Source organism: Macaca nemestrina, chromosome 5, assembly GCF_043159975.1.
Source record: "Macaca nemestrina isolate mMacNem1 chromosome 5, mMacNem.hap1, whole genome shotgun sequence".
Taxonomy (NCBI): Eukaryota; Metazoa; Chordata; class Mammalia; order Primates; family Cercopithecidae; genus Macaca; species Macaca nemestrina.
The window spans coordinates 182,668,547-182,689,935 of record NC_092129.1 but is presented as its reverse complement, the minus strand read 5'-3'; the positions used below and the strand labels follow the sequence as shown (position 1 = coordinate 182,689,935).

The 21,389-nt window shown below is 41.5% G+C and overlaps 1 long non-coding RNA gene across 1 annotated transcript; it reads right to left on the bottom strand.

Annotated features, from left to right (window-relative positions):
• Positions 1-579: 579 nt before the first annotated feature.
• Positions 580-19,537, bottom strand: LOC105487297 (uncharacterized). The gene is made up of 3 exons (XR_011623175.1): positions 19,517-19,537; positions 16,803-16,984; positions 580-712 (listed from the first exon to the last, which is right to left on the bottom strand). It is a non-coding gene; the product is annotated as an uncharacterized lncRNA (long non-coding RNA).
• Between the last annotated feature and the right edge of the window lie 1,852 nt (positions 19,538-21,389).

Sequence of the window (21,389 nt, the reverse complement as noted above, 5' to 3'; positions counted from 1 at the left end):
GCCTGTCCTGATAACCACGCAAGGCCCTTTCCAGCTTTCCCTGCCTCATGGTACTTTCTGATAAGAAAGGGGCCTGGCTTTCGGCCCATGTTGGGATGTTCTGAATTCAGGTATATGATAGTGAGCTGGCGAGTAATGACATGTGCTGAATAATGACCTCATCTCTGATATCTCTATCTACTGTCAAAAGAGGCATTGTTCTGCAGGAGGAGTCCTGTGGGGACCTGGGTAAGGAATGCTAGGTGATTTGGGGAAGAAAAAGAGGAAAGAATTGGGAGAATTGACGGACATTTCTATAACAAACGTTTCCTGTTCCCATCAGCTTAATTTTGTGATCAGGCTTTCCAGAGGTTACACCTATGAAGCACGAAAAGTAGGAAAAGAATCCAGGCAGAACCATCTGGCAGTGGTAGATTCAGTCATACATTTTTAAAATAAGAAAATTCCAGCTGGGCGGAGTAGCTCACACCTGTAATCCCAGCACTTTGGGAGCATCGCCTGAGCCCAGGAGTTTGAGACCAGCCTGGGCAACATAGGGAGATCCCATCTCTACAAAAAAAACTTTAAAAATTACCCAGACATGGTGGCACGCACCTGTAGTCCCAGCTACTCAGGAGATTAAGGTGAGAGGATCACTCGAGCCCAGGAGTTTGAGGCTGCCGTGAGCCGAGATGACAGTACTGCACTCCAGGCTGGACAGCAAAGTGAGAGCCTGAGAGAGAGAGAGAGAGAGAGAGAGGGAGAGAGAGAGAAAATTTTAAAAACTTATCATGTAAGTGAGACATTTCCAATAATATTTCACTCTTTGAATTAACATGATTGTTTTAGCAATGTTTATAACATTTATGTTGTTTTCATTAGTTGCATGATAACAACCATTGTAATCATGGCTTGACCCAGAAAACACTTTAAATTCCTAAAGTCTTTTGGTCACAGGAAATAAAGAACACTTTACAATTTCGATTCACATACATTTTTGGTTGCAGAAAAGGGTGATTAATAAATGTTTCAAGCATAAGTATAGGATGAACCTTGAAAAAATTATACTAACTGAAGGAAGCCAGTCTCAAAGGACAGCATACTGCATGATTCCATTTACATATAAATGCTTGGAGTGAGCAATTCTATAGAGACAGAAAGTGGATTAATGGTGACCCAGAACTGGGTGGGGTTGAGGGAGATGGAACAATTGCCAGGGTGATGATAGCTGAGGGGTGTAGGGCTTCTTTTGAAATAAAAATGTTCTAAAATATATTGTGGTCATGATGTAAAACTCTGAATATATTAAAAGGCATTCAATTGCACACTTATGTGAATTGTACAATATATAAATTACATCTTAATAAAGCTGTTAAAAATATACATTAGGTTGGGCACAGTGGTTCACACCTATAATCACAGCACTTTGGGAAGTTGAGATGGGAGGATTGCTTGAGACCAGGAGTTCAAGACCAGCCTGGGAAAAAAAGTGAGACTCCCTATCTCTACAAAAGAAACGAAAAAGCAATTAGCTGGGTGTGGTGGCATGTCTGTAACCCCAGCTTCTCAGGAGGCTGAGGTGGGAGGATGGCTTAAGCCCGGGAGTTCAAAGCTGCAGTGAGTTTGATTTCACTACTGTACTTTAGCCAGAGCAACAAAGTGAGATCCTGTCTAAAAAATATATATAATATACGTATAGTTATACATATATACATACACACACACACATACACACACACACACACACACATTACATCATGAAGGAATCCTGAGAAGAAAATGAAATGGAAATGTATGCTCAAAGAGTAAAAAGACAAACAAAATTTTCAAAAATTAAAGAGATTGTTCAAATATTTTTAAAGTAAATGATGATGGATAGCATGTCATCATAGTGTTTAGACTCCGTGGATACTTTTTACAAAGTTACATGACATTTTTATCAGAATGTCCCTATTGACAGTGCAGAGGTAGATTCACCCCGAAGCTAACGAACCCTAATCTTCAGAGGCTTTCACTAGCACAGGCCACCTCCAAGGCCTAGAAATGGCTCTTCTGGGTCACATATTTTAGTAAAATTTGCAAGACTAAGACCTGTCAACCTTAAGGATCAATGCCTCTTTTTACACTCCCCTTTGTCTTTCTTCTCCTCATGTGTGGTGGCATTGTAGTGGCCATGGGTGCTTTTGAAAGTCTACTAATTAAATTGGGATAAATAAGTTAGTTGGGGTTTCACAGGATGTATTTACTGGTGCAGTAACTTCCATATATGGTTATGTCATTGCTATCCCCTCTGGTGTAAAAATGATTTCTAGAAATACTCCTTCTGCCCATGGTCCTGAGGGCCAGAAGTCATGCTGTGATATTCATTTTCTGTAGTGACCAGCACCAGGAACGTGTGGACAGTAGAGAAGACATAAGGTTGGAAATGCACACAACCAGAAGCCAGTCTACGCAAACGCATAATAGAGATGAATCAGGCACATCTTCAATAAAAAGATCTCTTTCTTAGGTTTTGTCATGTTAGCTTTTTTAAAAATTCTAATGTTCTGTGATCCATTTCAACTATTTACACTTATCAGGAAATGGTGAGATGTCAAGTTAAAAAGTGGGTGAAGGCGAGGTCAGGAGATCAAGATCATCCTGGCCAACATGATGAAACCCTATCTCTACTAAAAATACACAAATTAGCCAGGCCTGGTGGCACACACCTGTAGTCCCAGCTACTTGGGAGGCTGAGGCAGGAGAATCACTTGAACCCAGGATGCAGAGGTTGCAGTGAGCCAAGATCATGCCACTGAACTCCAGCCTGGCAACAGAGCAAGATTCCATCTCAAAAAAAAAAAAAAAAAAAAAGGTGGGTGAAGGGTAAATTATTTTTCTAAATTGTCTTTAGGGGTATATACAGAAAAAAATTTGAAGACCACTAAGTTATCTGACTTGTCTGGGCTTGAAGCACAGAAGGTCTCATTCACATCAGAAGGGGACCTGGAGCAAGATGGCCGAATAGGAACAGCTCCAGTCTCCAGCTCCCAGCTCGAGCAACACAGAAGACGGGTGATTTCTGCATTTTCAACTGAGGTACTGGGTTCATTTCACTGGGGAGTGCCAGACAATTGGTGCTGGTCAGCTGCTGCAGCCCGACCAGTGAGAGCTGAAGCAGGGCGAGGCATCGCCTCACCTGGGAAGCACAAGGGGGAAGGGAATCCCTTTTTCTAGCCAAGGGAAACTGAGACACACAACACCTGGAAAATCAGGTAACTCCCACCCTAATACTGTGCGTTACCAAGGGTCTTAGCAAACGGCACACTAGAAGATTATATCCCACACCTGGCTGGGAGGGTCCCACGCCCACGGAGCCTCCCTCATTGCTAGCACAGCAGTCTGCTATCTAACCGCAAGGCGGCAGCGAGGCTGGGGGAGGGGCGCCCGCCATTGCTGAGGCTTAAGTAGGTAAACAAAGCTGCTGGGAAGCTGGAACTGAGTGGAGCCCACAGCAGCTCAAGGGGGCCTGCCTGTCTTTGTAGACTCCACCTCTGGGGACAGACACAGCTAAACAAAAAGCAGCAGAAACCTCTGCAGATGCAAATGACCCTGTCTGACAGCTTTGAAGAGAGCAGTGGATCTCCCAGCATGGAGGTTGAGATCTGAGAATGGACAGACTGCCTGCTCAAGTGGGTCCCTGACCCCTGAGTAGCCTAACTGGGAGACATCCCCCACCAGGTGCAGACTGACACCCCACACCTCACACAGTGGGGTACACCCCTGAGACGAAGCTTCCAGAGCAAGAATCAGACAGGAACTCTCGCTGTTCAGCAATATTCTAACTTCTGCAGCCTCCGCTGCTGATACCCAGGCAAACAGGGTCTGGAGTGGACCTCAAGCAATCTCCAACAGACCTACAGCTGAGGGTCCTGACTGTTAGAAGGAAAACTAACAAACAGAAAGGACACCCACACCAAAACCCCATCAGTACATCACCATCATCAAAGACCAAAGGCAGATAAAACCACAAAGATGGGGAAAAAGCAGGGCAGAAAAGCTGGAAATTCAAAAAATCAGAGTGCATCTTCTCCTCCAAAGGAATGCAGCTCATCGCCAGCAACGGATCAAAGCTGGACGGAGAATGACTTTGACGAGTTGAGAGAAGAAGGCTTCAGTCCATCAAACTTCTCAGAGCTAAAGCAGGAATTACGTACCCAGCGCAAAGAAACTAAAAATCTTGAGAAAAGAATGGAAGAATGGATAACTAGAATAATCAATGCAGAGAAGGCCATAAACAAACTGACAGAGATAAAAACCATGACACGAGAAACACGTGACAAATGCACAAGCTTCAGTAACTGACTCAATCAACTGGAAGAAAGAGTATCAGCGATTGAGGATCAAATGAATGAAATGAAGCAAGAAGAGAAGCCTAAAGAAAAAAGAGGAAAAAGAAATGAACAAAGCTTTCAAGAAATATGGGATTATGTGAAAAGACCAAATCTACGCCTGATTGGGGTGCCTGAAAGTGAGGGGGAAAATGGAACCAAGTTGGAAAACACTCTTCAGGATATCATCCAAGAGAACTTCCCCAACCTAGTAAGGCAGGCCAACATTCAAATTCAGGAAATACAGAGAATGCCACAAAGATACTCCTTGAGAAGAGCAACTCCAAGACACATAATTGTCAGATTCACCAAAGTTGAAATGAAGGAAAAAATGTTAAGGGCAGCCAGAGAGAAAGGTCAGGTTACCTACAAAGGGAAGCCCATCAGACTAACAGGAGATCTCTCAACAGAAAGTCTCCAAGCCAGAAGAGAGTGGGGGCCAATGTTCAACATTCTTCAAGAAAAGACTTTTCAACCCAGAATTTCATATCCAGCCAAACTAAGTTTCATAAGTGAAGGAGAAATAAAATCCTTTACAGACAAGCAAATGCTTAGAGATTTTGTCACCACCAGGCCGCCCTACAAGAGACTCTGAAGGAAGCACTAAACATGGAAAGGAACAACCGGTACCAGCCATTGCAAAAACATGCCAAAATGTAAAGACCATCAATGCTAGGAAAAAACTGCATCAACTAACGAGCAAAATAACCAGCTAATATGACAATGACAGGATCAAGTTCACACATAACAATATTAACCTTAAATGTAAATGGACTAAATGATCCAATTAAAAGACACAGACTGGTAAATTGGATAGAGAGTCAAGACCCATCAGTTTGTTGTATTCAGGAGACCCATCTCACACGCAGAGACACACATAGGCTCAAAATAAAGGGATGGAGGAAGATCTACCAAGCAAATGGAGAACAAAAAAAAGCAGGGGGGCAATCCTAGTCCCTGATAAAACAGACTTTAAACCATCAAAGATCAAAAGAGACAAAGAAGGCCATTACATAATGGTAAAGGGATCAATTCAACAGGAAGAGCTAACTATCCTAAATATATATGCACCCAATACAGGAGCTCTCAGATTCATAAGGCAAGTCCTTAGAGACTTACAAAGAGATGTAGACTCCCATACAATAATAATGGGAGACTTCAACACCCCATTGTCAACATTAGACAGATCAATGAGACAGAAAGTTGACAAGGATATCCAGGAATTGAACTCAACTCTGTACCAAGCGGACCTAATAGACATCTACAGAACTCTCCACCCCATATCAACAGAATATACATTCTTCTCAGCACCGCATTGCACTTATTCCAAAATTAACCACATAATTGGAAGTAAAGCACTCCTCAGCAAATGTACAAGAACAGAAATTATAACAAAGTGTCTCTCAGACCACAGTGCAATCAAACTAGAACTCAGGACTAAGAAACACATCAGAAGGGGGACCCTGGTGCTCTGTAGCAAAAGGTGACACAACAGCTGCTTGAACTCTGCTTTCAGAGTTGGGGTTATAGGAGTCAAGTGATAAGTGGAGTTTTGGCTCATGTGCTTCTCATGATGTACCTTGTAAGTCTATAAACTTATCCTGTAGCATTTCCTGGGTTTCCGAATGCAGAGCATTCTCTATGCAGAAACTCTATGAATGCATGCAGAAATACCCCAGCTACAGCATCCCCACACTCATCCCTGGCCCAGGAAGTGAGGACTATTTAGGTAAGAAGGATCAAGTGGGAAACCCTGAAACCACTTCTTCCTAACAAGAGTTATCAAAAGCAACATCACATCCCTGAATGAACTGCCAAAGACTTGAAAGATGTAGAGATGGCTGGGCATGGTGGCTCATGCCTGTCCTCCCTGTTTCCCTTAACATTTTATATTGGATGTGTTTTATATAAGATGTGACTTTATAATTAGGTCTATGGGTTATAAGACATCAATGTAGGATTATGACTGAACTCGAATGAACACCAGGACAGAATCTAGAACATAGAACCTCCGTGAGACACAGGATGCAGTGGCTCATGGTACTTCCCCCTTTTGGGAAGAAAGTGAATTCCATTTTTTATGGCATGGGGAATCATTGCCATTTGGAAGTTTACGTATGAGAAGAGGGGAGTGTATGGGAGTTGAGTAACCAGGCAGAGGACTGTGATGTGCACTGAGGATTGAGTCACCAGCAACCATGCATCATCCTAGCATGCCTTCATGTATTATAGGAGCTGGGACGCTAGAGTTTTTACTTTATTTCCCCAACTCCCTTGCATCTAGGGTGCTACAGAGATTTAGATTCCACTATTCAGGAGAATTAGTGCAAGATTAGGAAGATATGTTTCTAATATTCTGCTGACAAGCACCATTGTGCAGGTACCTGGTTTCTCTCTGAAAGCGTGAGAAGAGGTCTCAGTGTCTAGTGACTGGCTTTGTGGAGTACGACAGCACTGCCCAGGGAACCTATTTGCTGGTGTGGGTTATACGAGAGGTGTCACAGTTGTGGAGTACGACAGCACTGCCCAGGGAACCTATTTGCTGGTGTGGGTTATACCAGGGCTGTCACGGTTGTGGAGCTGGCAGCACTAGCAGCAGCTTTCTGCTTGGGGGAGTTTCTTGACTATATCAATCGCCTGTCATGGTGGTTTCCAACCCCGGCAGGTGGCATGGTTCTGGAGCTAGCAGCTGTGGCCACCGTTTCCCTGCGCCACTGGTGTCTGCTGAACTCGAGGAGGGGCATTAGTTTCTTTAGTTCTTCAGGGTGGCTTTGGGTCATGCTCTTAAAAGATCAGTCTGGAATCTGATCCTTCAGTCTTCCCAAAGAGTCTGTAAACCACTTAATATCCTGCCGCAAATCCCTTTCTGCTTAAACTAACTAGATTGAATTCCGTTCTCTGCAAGCCAGCCTGGGCGATAGACCACAGAACCCACTGCGCTGTTCCTCTCCCTGCGGATTCTTTTTTCCCTAAACCAAGTCACTACACGTGGATCTAGAATATATTATTTATTCTTCTCGGCCAAACCACAGGCTTTCCCTTTTAAAAAATCTACTTGAGATTTACCCTCCGTGAAGCCATTTCAGATGAGGTCAAAAACGCTTCTCACTTCCTCTGCAACTGTGACCCAGACACTTTAGTAGGCTTATTGGGGGCTCTAAGACCATTAATCGGTTTCAGAACCGAAGTCCCTGTGCCTCCCGTGGGAAGCACTTTTCACATAAAGTAAAAAGTCCTGTGACCATAGCAGGGCAGACGAGGCCTTAAACACTGCAGTTTAAGGCTGGGATGGCAAAAGACGCGACCACTTATTCCTCTAGTCTTTCCAGCTCTCTCTCTTCTGCTTCCTTCTCTCTCCCGTTCTCAGGACACCCGGCCATTGCCTCTGAGGCTGGATGGGGGCTGAGCACGCCCGCAAGGACATTCGTTCAGGGGAGGACGCCCGAACCTGTCAACAAAGCATCCCCACCTGCAGGAGGCCTGGAGCCCAGCACAGCCCCCCAGGCCTGCCCGGGTCCCCAACACGCAGGTGCTCCAGCGACACCGCCCCCTGAAGGCTGCCCCGGCCCTGCGCCCCGCGCTCTCACCGGCGTTGACTCCACTTCGCCGCTGCGCACTTTCCACTCGGCCTCCAGCGCTGGCAAATCAGGACACAAACACAAACGCACCGACGGCTTACAAGAAACACTTTTCTTTCTTGCTTGCTTGCTTGCTTGCTCTTTTTAATTATACTTTACGTTCTAGGGTACATGGGCACAACATACAGGTTTGTTACATATGTATACATGTGCCCTGTTGGTGCACTGCACCCATTAACTCGTCATCTACATTGGGTATATCTCCTAATGCTATCCCTCCCCTCTCCGCCCACCCCACCACAGGCACTGGTGTGTGATGTTCCCCTTCCTATGTCCAAGTGTTCTCACTGTTCAATTCCCACCCATGAGTAAGAACATGCGGTATTTGGTTTTTTGTCATACTGAATGGGCAAAAACTGGAAGCATTCCCTTTGAAAACTGGCACAAGACAGGGATGCCCTCTCTCACCACTCCTATTCAACATAGTGTTGGAAGTTCTGGCCAGGGCAATCAGGCCGGAGAAAGAAATAAAGGGTATTCAATTAGGAAAAGAGGAAGTCAAACTGTCCCTGTTTGCAGATGACATGACTGTATATTTAGAAAACCCCATCATCTCAGCCCAAAATCTCCTTAAGCTGATAAGCAACTTCAGCAAAATCTCAGGATACAAAATCAATGTGCAAAAATCACAAGCATTCCTATACACCAATAACAGACAGAGAACCAAATCATGAGTGAACTCCCTTTCACAATTGCTACAAAGAGAATAAAATACCTAGGAATACAACTTACAAGGGATGTGAAGGACCTCTTCAAGAAGAACTACAAACCACTTCTCAATGAAATAAAGAGGACACAGACAAATGGAAGAATATTCCATGCTCATGGATAGGAAGAATCAATATCATGAAAATGGCCATACTGCCCAGGGTAATTTATAGATTCAATGCCATCCACTTCAAGCTGCCAATGACTTTCTTCACAGAACTGGAAAAAAACTACTTTAAAGTTCATATGGAACCCAAAAAGACCCCACATTGCCAAGACAATCCTAAGCCAAAAGAACAAAGCTGGAGGCATCATGCTACCTGACTTCAAACTATACTACAAGGCTACAGTAACCAAAACAGCATGGTACTGGTACCAAAACAGAGATATAGACCAATGGAACAGAATAGAGCCCCCCGAAATAATACCACACATCTACAACCATCTGATCTTTGACAAACCTGACAAAAACAAGAAATGGGGAAAGGATTCCCTATTTAATAACTGGTGCTGGGAAAACTGGCTAGCCATGGGTAGAAAGCTGGAACTGGATCCCTCCCTTACACCTTATACAAAAATTAATTCAAGATGGATTAAAGACTTAAATATTACACCTAAAAACATAAAACTCTAGAAGAAAACCTAGGCACTACCATTCAGGACATAGGCATGGGCAAGGACTTCATGTCTAAAACACCAAAAGCAATGGCAACAAAAGCCAGAATTGACAAATAGGATCTAATTAAACTAAAGAGCTTCTGCATGGCAAAAGAAACTACCATCAGAGTGAACAGGAAACCTACAGAATGGGAGAAAATTTTTGCAATCTACTCATCTGACAAAGGGCTAATATCCAGAACCTACAAAGAACTCAAACAAATTTACAAGAAAAAAACAACCCCATCAAAAAGTGGGCAAAGGATATGAACAGACACTTCTCAAAAGGGGACATTTATGCAGCCAACAGACACATGAAAAAAATGCTCGTCATCACTGGCCATCAGAGAAATGCAAATCAAAACCACAGTGAGATACCATCTCACACCAGGTAGAATGGTGATCATTAAAAAGGAAACAGCAGGTGCTGGAGAGGATGTGGAGAAACAGGAACACTTTTACACTGTTGGTGGGACTGTAAACTAGTTCAACCATTGTGGAAGACAGTGTGGCAATTCCTCAAGGATCTAGAACTAGAAACACCATTTGACCCAGCCATCCCATTACTGGGTATACACCCAAAGGATTATAAATCATGCTGTTATAAAGACACATGCACATGTATGTTTTTTGCAGCACTATTCACAATGGCAAAGACTTGGAACCAACCCAAATGCCCATCAGTGATAGACTGGATTAAGAAAAGGTGGCATATATACACCATGGAATACTATGCAGCCATAAAAAAGGATGAGTTCATGTCCTTTGTAGGGACATGGATGAAGCTGGAAACCATCATTCTCAAGAAAGATTTTTCAAAGGAAAACTAAATGAGGGGTGGTCATTCTAATAAATATAACGTGCAATGGTTCAACTATGTGAGAAATCATTAGAAAATGCAGAAAATGTGTTTCCCTTTATCTGCCATTCCCATTCCAATTCACTGCTTTTTTAAAACCCATTTATGCCATTCTCAGAAGGCTCCTCCATGAGCAATATCGTCCAACTTCGACAGCAGTGTCAACCACTTTAGAAAATGAAGAGAGATAATAATTGGCAATTAACAACATCATCTACATTTTAATACATTTTACAAAACTAAAATAAAAATGCAAGGCAAACTAGTTGGTCAACTGTCGTTTGTGTCATTTCCAAAATGACGCCAAAGTCTATGTGTCATTTCCAAAAACTCAATATTCTTTGAGTAATAAAACCAATGCTTTCTCTAACAACTTGTGTGACGTGCCCCCGAATCAACATTTAAGATGTGGAACTAAAACATAACCTGAAGAGATTCCTTAATGGGAAGGTTGGCAACCTTGCCAAGGACATAGACTTGTTCCTGTTCTGACTTCAACTGGTCTTTCCTTTAATGAATGGATTGCATTACACACCTTTTTGTTATGTTTTGCATTCACCTATGCAAAAAATGCTTGTTTCACTAGGAACCAACCATATATTAAAAGAATGTAAACCTATTCTGGTGATAAACGAGAAAAGCTGCATGTGTAGACATGCTCAGCATACTTCTCATTGGCCACTGGGTCAATGTTGAGAACTCCCAAAAGAAGTCCCCACCTACATGGCAAAGCTGATGGAGCCGACAAACCGGGAACATCGTAAGTACTAACCATCCTGCAGTATATTCTCTCTTACAAGACGTTGGAAAAACAAACAATGGGCATCTAGAATGACAATACCTTCCTACTCCTCCTGCAATTGTATCTTTTTTTAAAGAAAGACAAATGCTGAAAACCATTGGAAAGGCATGCAGAATTGTATACAAAGGTCACATTCAGCCAGAAGAGGTGCTCCCAATTATGTTTACTTAAAGGCAGAGGTCCAGACACATTTTTGGTATCCTCATTTTAAAAAAAAGTTGCAGTCCTTAAAATTTGGTAAGCTTCTGTGAACTAAAAGTATCTTTACTGCTACCCAAAATACGTACATATGTGCATGTTTAAAATCCCTTCTCTTCATCATTTTCAGAGACGCTATTTCAATTTCCTGCCCTGAAACATGTGGAATTTCATTTTAAACAAAAATCTCCTTTCAGGGACTTGCAGGCTCGGTGTGGCTGATTGGTGCTGGAGGCCACTCAGGACCCAGTTTCTCACCTTGCCACACGTGAGCTCAGACGGAGCAAGTGCCGTGCAGAGTGAGCTCTTGCTCTTCAACTCAGATGGTAGCCAGAAGCCTGGGCCATGTCTTCCACATTCTCTATAGCTGCCACATGGTTCCTGTGTTATCTTTTTTTTTTTTTTTTTTTTAAAGGCAGGGTCTCACTCTATTGCCCAGGCCGGAGTGCAGTGGCGTCAATCATAGCTCTCTGCAGCCTCAACCTCCTGATCTCAAGCTATCCTCTTGCCTTGGCCTCCCAAAGTCCTGGAATTACAGGCGTGAGCCACCACACCCAGCCCATATCATCATTATAATACACACAGGGATTAATATACACACAGGGATCCCAGGAACAAACAAGAGCTAGTACATGTAGAGCATATTCTATGTGCCAGGAGTGTATTAGTACATGGAATCTCTCACATATTCTATGTGCCAGGAATGTATTAGTACATGGAATCTCTCACAGCTTTCTCGAAGTAGGGACTGAAATTGCCTCCATTTTCCACCTGAGTACACTGAGGCTTATAGATGATAGTTACTGGGTCCAAGGTAAATGAGCCCCGGGGTCCAACCCGGCACCATTATGCTTAGCATTATATTGTTTTCTTTTTATAACTGCCTTTAATTAACTAATCAGGCACATTATTCTTCCCTTAGACCTGTATGTAGTCGACAGTCAGTAAATGTGAAATAAGGATGATGGTTGCAAAGCCAAATAACACCAATGTGCTCAGATAAAAGAGTTTTTAAAATTTAGTTCATACTGAAGACCTTTCTACAGTGAGTTATTTCCAGAGTTTTACAATTAACTTATAAATTTAGACTATAGGCCAGGCGCGGTGGCTCATACCTGTAATCCCAGCACTTTGGGAGGCCGAAGTGGGCAGATCACTTGAGGTCAGGAGTTCGAGACCAGCCTGGCCAACATGGGAAACCCTGTATCTACCAAAAATACAAAAATTAGCCAGGCGTGATGGTGGGTGCCTATAATCCCAGCTACCCAGGAGGCTGAGGCAGGAGAATCACTGGAACCCAGGAGGCAGAGTTTGCAGTGAGCCGAGATCACACCACTGCACTCCAGCCTGGGCAACAGAGCAAGACTCTGTCTCAAAAAAAAAAACCAACAACAACAAAATTAAAATAAATAAATAAATAAATAAATAAAATAAATTTCAACTATATTTCAACTTAACTCATAATCAAACATTTCAGCATTTATTTAACTATCTCAGGTTAAATTAAATCTAAATGGATCATGAAGTCTTTGTGCTTCCCCTGAAAATGAAAAACGAGGGCTACATAATTTTTACATGTGAAAGATTTAAGCTTTACAATGCCGTACAACAAAAAGATTTCCCATTCCAAGACAGTGCTCCCAAGGAAATTAAGCTTTCTTTTCTCCACCATGATAGTTTACTAAAACAAGCAAACAAACAAACTAAACTTTGAAAAGAATAATAAGTTTAAAAGAGTAGGAGAATGCATGAGTTCACGCTTTTATGTAATTGACATACCACAAAGGGGGTTCAGGCAGCGGCAAGACAGTTAGACCAGATAGTCTTTATTGCCTCTGTTTGGGTGGTTTGGATCTGTGTTCCCTCCCAAATCTCATGTTGAAATGTAATCCTCATTGTTGGAGCTGGGGCCTGAATCATGGGAGAGGATATCTCATGAATGGTTTAGCACCATTCCTTTGGTGCTATTCTCGTGATGGTGAGTGAGTTCTCTTGAGATCTGGTAGTTTAAAAGTGTGCGTGGCACCTCCCCACCCCCTTGCTCCTGCTCCCACCATGTGAGACATCTACTCCCTCTTTACCTTCCACCATGATTGGAAGCTTCCTGAGGCCTTCTCAGAAGTAGATACCTCTGTATCTTCCTCTACAGCCTGCAGAACCATGAGCCAATTAAACCTCTTTTCTTTATTTATAGCAATGCAAGAACAGCCTGATATACCTCTCCATTTTTCTAGCTTTTTATTGAAATATATATATTTGAGATAGAGTCTTGCTTTGTTGCATAGGCTGAAGTGCAGTGATATGATCTCGGCTCACCACAACCTCCACCTCCCAGGTTCGAGCAGTTCTCCTGCCTCTGCCTCCCTAGTAGCTGGAATTACAGGTGCATGCCACCACACCCAGCTAATTTTTGTATTTTTAGTAGAGATGGGGTTTTGCCATGTTGCCCAGGCTGGTTTCAAACTCCTGACCTCAGGTGATCCACCCATCTGGGCCTCCCAAAGTGCTGGGATTATAGGTGTGAGCCACCATGCCCAGCCAAAAAATATATAAAAAGTAGAGAGAATATTGCAATAATTCCTCCTATAGCCTTCACACAATTCAACAGTTATCACTACATTGTCATGTATTATTTATATATATAGCTTTATCTAATTCTTCCCTCCCTCAATTACCTTGAAGTAAAACAAGATACATCATTTCATACAAAATATTTCGGTAGGTATTTCTAAAATATAATGACTCTTTTAAAAAAAAGCACAGCTATATTATAATTATCATACCTAAAACAAATAACAGCAATTTTTTAACATCATAAAATTTCCTGTCAGTGTTTAAATCAATCATTTCATCATTTCTTTTTATGTTCTGTTCAAATCAGGCCAAAAGTCCATGCATTATAGTTGATTGATATGTTTCTTAGCACATTTTAAATCTATAGTTTCTCTTTCTCTTTCTTTTTCCTTGTAATGCATTTGTTGAAGAAGTCAGGTCATTTGTACCATAGTGTTTTCTATGATCTGAATTTGCTGATTGTATGCTGGTGATGTCATTTAAAAGTCCCCTGTACTTCATGTAAGCTGATAATTATATATAGGTCCTTGATAAGGTTCACTGTAACCTCTTCTGAGGTTGTTCAGCTTTATGATTTGCCCTTCCCCTTGAAAAGGTGCCTCAGTTATGCCATTTCTAACTACTATGAATAAGGATGCCTTTTTTCTGTGAAATTCCTTAGTAGGGAAGATACACAAAGTCTTGCATGGTCTAATGGAAAGAGCACAAAATTTACAGCCTAACAAATTTCTGTGAAAGACCCACTGCCTATAAACTATGTGATCTTGGGCAAGCTATTTACACCATAACGATTTCATTTATAAACTAGGAACAGTAATGATTGACTTTTGAAGTTGTTACAAGGAGTGGCAAGAGAAGCACATATAAAGCATCAATCACATCATAATTTTTTATATGAAGTGCGGAAATCTATTTCTTGCAATTCTGGAAGCTGGAAAGTCCTGTCACGAGGCCGGCATCTGGCAAGGGCCTTCTTGCTGTGTTGTCCCATGGTGTGGAAGATGGAAGGGAAAGAGAGTGTGTGTGTGCATGAGAAAGACAGGGAAGAAAGAAATGAAAATATGAAACTTTTCATTCATTTAACCATGAAATAGTGATGGGCATAGAATTAAAACATCACTAGGACCCAATTATTAAAGCTATTACTCACATGATATCAACATTCATGAGTGCAGAACCCTCATGACACAATCACCTCTTAAAAGTCCCACTGTTGCATTGAAGATTTAGTTTCCAACACATGAACTTTGGGGAACACATTCAAACCGTAGTACCTACCATATCATGCTGTAACTTAACCTAAGTTCTCAGTTTGCATGTTCATGTGCATACATCATCTTTTTATCCACACAGTCATGCTCTTCCTGCACCTGTATTGCTACTTTCTTTTCCTACACACAATTTGAGAACTATATTTTTAAATCATCACAGATGGGAAGATTGTTTCCTGAAAACAGTCTTTTTTCAAATGACATCCCCAGAATTGGGACCATTTTGACCCTAACAAGCCTGCCCCTGACTTGAAAGGCATGCCTTCTGAGTACAGTGCTTTTCCTAGAAGCTGGTCTTGTCCTGGGAGAGGCATGTCAGTAGGCAGAGCCTCAGGTGGGCAGGATGGCAGGTTGTAAGACAGAAGGCAGGAGAGGACTTGGGGCAGGCATGGGATGGGATTCAGGCATGAGCAGCTCAAGAGCTGGGACAGATGGAGTCAAGGCACAAAGGGCTTGCTGGAAATTGGGAGCCAGGCATTGAATAAAAAGTCAGGGCTGAGGGTTTTGGTAGCTGGGTTGAATCCAGAAGGTGAGGGCCTGGAACCAAGACAGCTAAGCTCAATGCTGTATTGAGAGCCCAGGCAATGTAATGTCTCAGGACCCAGGAGAGAGACCTTCTGGGGACCTTGCATGAGACTGTAAAGCCAGACTGTCTGGGTTTAAATCTTGGCTCTGCCCCTTATAGCTGAGTATCTGGGAGCAAATTATTTCACTTCTCTGTGCCTCAGTTTCCCCATCTGTAAATTGGATGACTATAATAGTACGTTCCTCATGGGGCTGTTTAAGTGGGTGAAAACAGGTAAAGTTCTTAGAAGTGGTAGTTGGCCCATAGTGCCATCAGATTCAGCTATTTTCTTTTAGAAGTTAACCATTAGACCACTTTGCACATGGAGGATTCTTCTCCAAGGGTATGTCACAGGCCCTGAGCAGCCTCTGATGCTGCTGGAAGGGGAGCTTATCTTATCTCCAATCCAGGGGAGACTTGGCCTTGGTTAGCAAGATAAATTTTTAACAATGCGTGTTATTACCCTAACACTATGGAGATATCAACAATGGCTCTATTCTCTTCCCAGGATGTTCCTCTCCAACGTGTCCTCCTAACTCCATGCGGTTTTCAACATTTCAGTCAACCATTACCTCTTCCAGGAGGTCCTCCCAAGCCCCCAGGCTGAGCTGCCGGCAGCTGCCCTGTATTTTGTGTTATCAGCATTTATCTAAACACTCTTAGTTTGCCTGTTTCTCTTCCTCACTAAAATGTGAGTTATTATACTCAGATAATGCCTCTGTGTTTTTTATTTAAATGCTGTTTTCATGTTAAAATATTTCATGCAGAAAAAATTATATAACTGACGCTTAAGTACCCACCACCAAAATTAAGCAAAATTTGATAGTTTGTCTATTTGGCTTCATCTTTCTTCTTAATAAAAAAATAATAATGTTACCAAAGAGATAAAGTCTCACCTCCCCACTTCCCTCATGCTTTCCTTTTCAGAGGAAATGCCCATCTTACAGCATGGTTTTGTAATTTATTTCACACATATAAATTCCTGATCAAGATATACCATTGCATGTATTGGATCTTTAAGGTCTACGTAAATGGCATCAGGCTGTGTGGATACTTTTGATACTTGCTTTTACTTGCTTTTTTTTTTAAACTGATGTTTTTGAGATTTACTCATGGTGTAACATGTACCTTTTTTCATGATTTTAATAGTTGTATTATATTCTTTTCTATGAATAAATTACCATTTATTTAGCCATTTTCGTACTCAGGGAAAGTTGACTTGGTTCCTTTTGCTGCTTCAAACAGTGCTCCAGTGGACAACTGTGAGGATCCATCTTTGTGCACACAAGTCTGTGAGCTAACACTTGTCAGTGTTTCTCTGAGGGAAGAGATGACTCCACATTCCTTACTCCCAACACAGTGCCTGAAATAGCAAATGACCAGTCAATGTTTGTTGAAGGAAGAAATGAAAATATGAAACTTTTCATTCATTTAAGCATGAAAGACTGATGGGCATGAAACTAAAACATCGCTAGGGCCCAGTTATTAAAGATATAATTATAGCTATGCAGGAGCATTTACAAATGTGAATGGGCTGCTATTTCTTGGCTTAAACCACAGAAATTCCTATTCAAATGAATTATGGGGGAAATGAAGATATAATGCCAGAGAAAAGCGGTCACTCCCTGTGTTGACTTTAGCTATGTATCCAGTTCAGTTCTGAAGACAGAGCTTCAATTGTTATTGCAGATGAAACTGAAGGGCCAAGTCAACCACAGGGCTCTGATTTATGGCACTATGAGTTGCAAAGGGATCTAATACCTTGCATTACAATGAGGCCTTATTCACTTTCATGTGAATGATCAGGAGCTGGATCAGGCATAAACAGATACACTTTGCCTTAAGAGGCTACTTGGGGCATATGACGCCACATGTTGGAACAACATTGAGATCACTGAACTGCTTAAATGAAACATTATTCAGCTTCTGATGCTGCTTTAGAAACTAAATTATAAAACTTCATAACTTTGTTGTTTTCCAACTTTCCCAGGTGAGAATCTCCCACATGCAAAGATAATGTCAAAAATCCATCCATCTCAAATCATGGAAATACCTGTGCTTTCCTTAACTAAATCATTAGCAATAGAGATGAGATTATACTTATACCAATTAGATCCACTCCATAAAGCTAAGCAGAGAATTAGCTTTCCCATAAGTCATATGAAGGTGAATAGCACATGGGAAGGTAGATGCCTGAACTTTCCTCTTAAGAGGAAAGAAGCAAGGGATAAATCCTGAGAAGACAATCAACTGTGTCAACTATAGTCCACCCCTTTAACTTCCTGATATCCATACTCCTCTCACTCATGCCTACATGAAATGTACTCAGTGTAACTCCAATTCTCTGTGTAATGTACAGTCTTCTTCATCAAGTAGTTTCTCATGTTCAAACAATACACAGAAAACCCAAGAGAGTTGTAATTAAAAACCAAAAAATTTGAGTATAATATAGGAGGTCAGGAAAGAGCAGCATGTTTGTTGCAGTTTGAAAAGCTAAATTGTAATGATCATGTTTTTAAAGGCACTGGAGAGATGCAAAAGCAACAAGAATTAGATGAACTAAATTTCAAATAAGAAAGAAGCCCTTTCAAGGTAATCCGAGGATCACTGGCCATTTTTTTCCCAGGAGCATTTCCCAACTCCGGCCCCCAAAAGAGGTACTAGGCTGGGGTAAGGAGATGCCATGAGAGCTTTTGGCAGTTGCATCAAACCAGCCCAAAGAACTGGAAGTGAGAGAGGGCCAAATGCAAGGCTGGCTTTCCTCATTTGTCATTGGCTGAATGCAGGGGTGGTGTAGAAGACTGGGGAGTTTGGCCAGAAAGATAGAATAAAATCTTCCACAGTCTTGCAGTGCTGTGAAGATAATGTCCTGCTAGAGAGAAGGAGCCTGGAACAGGAAACAACAGGTCTTCATTACAACATGTTTATCAGATTTTGAAGCTACATCTAGCAGCAGGGGGAAAGAAAAACTAAGCTAAAACCTCGGAATGGCAAAACTTCTAAGGCTGAAGAGAGAAAGAATAGCTAGGCTCAATTCAAAGCCTAAAAGGACCACACCCAAGGAAGAGGAATTAACCAGAACTGAACCAAGTTTTACTAAAACTACAAACTAGTCCCAACCCAGCTCAGATCCCGTTTTCATTTAAATAATTATAGGATGCTACACAGAAGAAAATGAAGATCATTCCCGATGGAAAAAAAAAAAAATCATATGGAGCCAGTGTAGTTCTTTTACGTGTGAGCATACAGCAGCAAAGAGACAGCAAGAGATGATCAAACATCAAGACAGAAACGAACAACAGAGGCAAACTGACCAAAAATCCAGGGTTTGGAATTAGAAGTGAAAGATATTCAAATAGGTAACATTACATTCAAGAAAGTAGAGGAAAAGATGAACAGAAATCAACAGAAAGTACAGGGAAAGATGAATGGAAATCAACAGAGGATTAGAATCTATACAAAACAATCGAGTCAACGTGCTAAAATTGAAAAACAAACTGTCTGAAATTAAGAATCATAATTTCTTAATTTCAGGTGGGTATCATAAAAGGCTGGGAACAAAAGAAGTCCAGTTAGAGATAAATAGAAAATACATACACCAAAGCACAGAGAGGAAAAAGAAGGTATGTAGAGGACATAATTTGAAAACACAATGTATATGTAACCAAAGTGCCAGAAGAAGAAGAGCAAAAGATCAGAGAAGAAGCAATACATGGGGCAGAAGAAATAATGGCCAAGAATATTCCAAAATTTATGAGAAGACATCAACGCACAGATTTTAAAATCTCAAAAACCCAAAGCAAGATAAATCACAGAAACCACATCTACCATCCTATAATCAAACTACAGAAAAACCTGAGAAAAATGACAGTTACAGGAAGAAAAGACACATTACCTTCAAAGGAGCAGCAATAAAACTGACAGCCAACTTTTCAACAGAAACTGAAAACAAAAAGACAATAGAGCGACATCTTTACAGTGCTGAAGGAAACTGCCAACCTTGAATTTTATACCCAGTAAAAATGTTATTTGCAAATTAAGGTGAAATATGGTTGGACAAGATGGCTCATGCCCTGTAATCTCAGCACTTTGGGAGGCTGAGGCAGGAGGATCGCTTGAGGCCAGGAGTTTGAGACCAGCCTGGGCAATACACCATCTCTCCAAAAATAGTCCCAACTACTCAAGAGGCTGAGGTGGAAGATCATTTGAGTCCAGGAGTTCAAGGCTACAGCGAGCTGTGATCCCACTACTGCACTGCAACCTGGGTGACATGAGCAAGACCCTGACTCAAGAAAAATTAATTAATTCATTAATTAAAAGTGAAATAAAGACACTTTGCTGACAAACAAAAGCTGAGAGGATTGATCATCAGCACATTGGCACTACAAAAAAATGCTACAGGAAGTTCTTGGGTTGAAGAAAAATTGTCATAGACAGAAACATAAAACTGCAGCAGAGAACTGAAGAGCACTGGAAAGGATAAGAAATATCTGCACAAGGCCAGCTTTGAAGGAATGGATCCTGGTGCATAAGGCATAAGCTTTGTAATAAGTTTTGAACTCAGGAAGTGTGGGTCCTTCAATTTTGATCCCCTTTTTCAAGAATGCTTTGGTTATCCTGGATCCTTTGAATTTCCATATGAATTTGAGAACCAGTTTGTCAAGTTCTACAACCAAATCAACTGGGATTAGAATACAAATTGCTTTGAGTTGGTAGGTCAGTTTGGGAGGAGGTATTACCATTTTAAAATATTAAATCTTCTGATCCATAAACACAGGATGTCATTCCATTTATTCAGGTCTTTTTCAACAATATTTTGTAATTTCAATATATGTTTTTTTTTTTAATTTTGTAAGTTTATTCCTAAGCATTTCATTCTTTTGTAGCTATTTAGATTTCAGAAAGTGTGAGTCCTGGCCTGAAACAGTGGCTCACACCTGTAATCCCAGCACTTTGGGAGGCCGAGGCAAGTGCATCACCTGAGGTCAGGAGTTTGAGACCAGCCTGGCCAACATTTCTGCTAAAAATACAAAAAAATCTACTAAAAATACAAAAAATTAGCTGGGCATGGTGGCTTACGCCTGTAATCCCAGCACTTTAAGAAGCTGAGGTGGGCAGATCACCTGAGGTCGGGAGTTCGAGACCAGCCTGACCAACACGAAGAAACCCCATCTCTACTAAAAATACAAAATTAGCCTGGAGGGGTGGCACATGCCTGTAATCCCAGCTACTCGGAAGGCTGAGGCAGGAGAATCACTTGAACCCAGGAGGTGGAGGTTGCGGTGAGCCAAGGTTGTGCCATTACACTCCAGCCTGGGCGATAAGAGCAAGATTCCATCTCAAAAAAAAAAAAAAGAAAAAGAAAAGAAAGAAAGAAAAGAAAGTGTGAGTCCTCCTAGTTTGTTCTTCTTTGTAACTGGAATTGTTTCTTTTCTTGCTCCTTATTTTTAAGTACCAGTTGTATGTTTTTAGATTTGAGGTTACCATGAGGCTTGCAAATAATATCTTATAATCCATTATTTTAAACTGATGACAACACTGATTGCATAAACCAACAAGTAAAAAGAAAACTAATGAAAACTCTATACTCCAACTTTGTCTCCCTACTTTTTACCTTTTTTTTTTTTTTTGAGACAGTATCTCACTCTGTTGCCCTGGCTAGAGCACAGACAGTCACAGCTCACTGCAGCTTTGACTTCCTGGGCTCAAGTGATTCTCCCACCTCAGCCCTCCGAGTAGCTGAGACTACAGGCACACATCATCACACC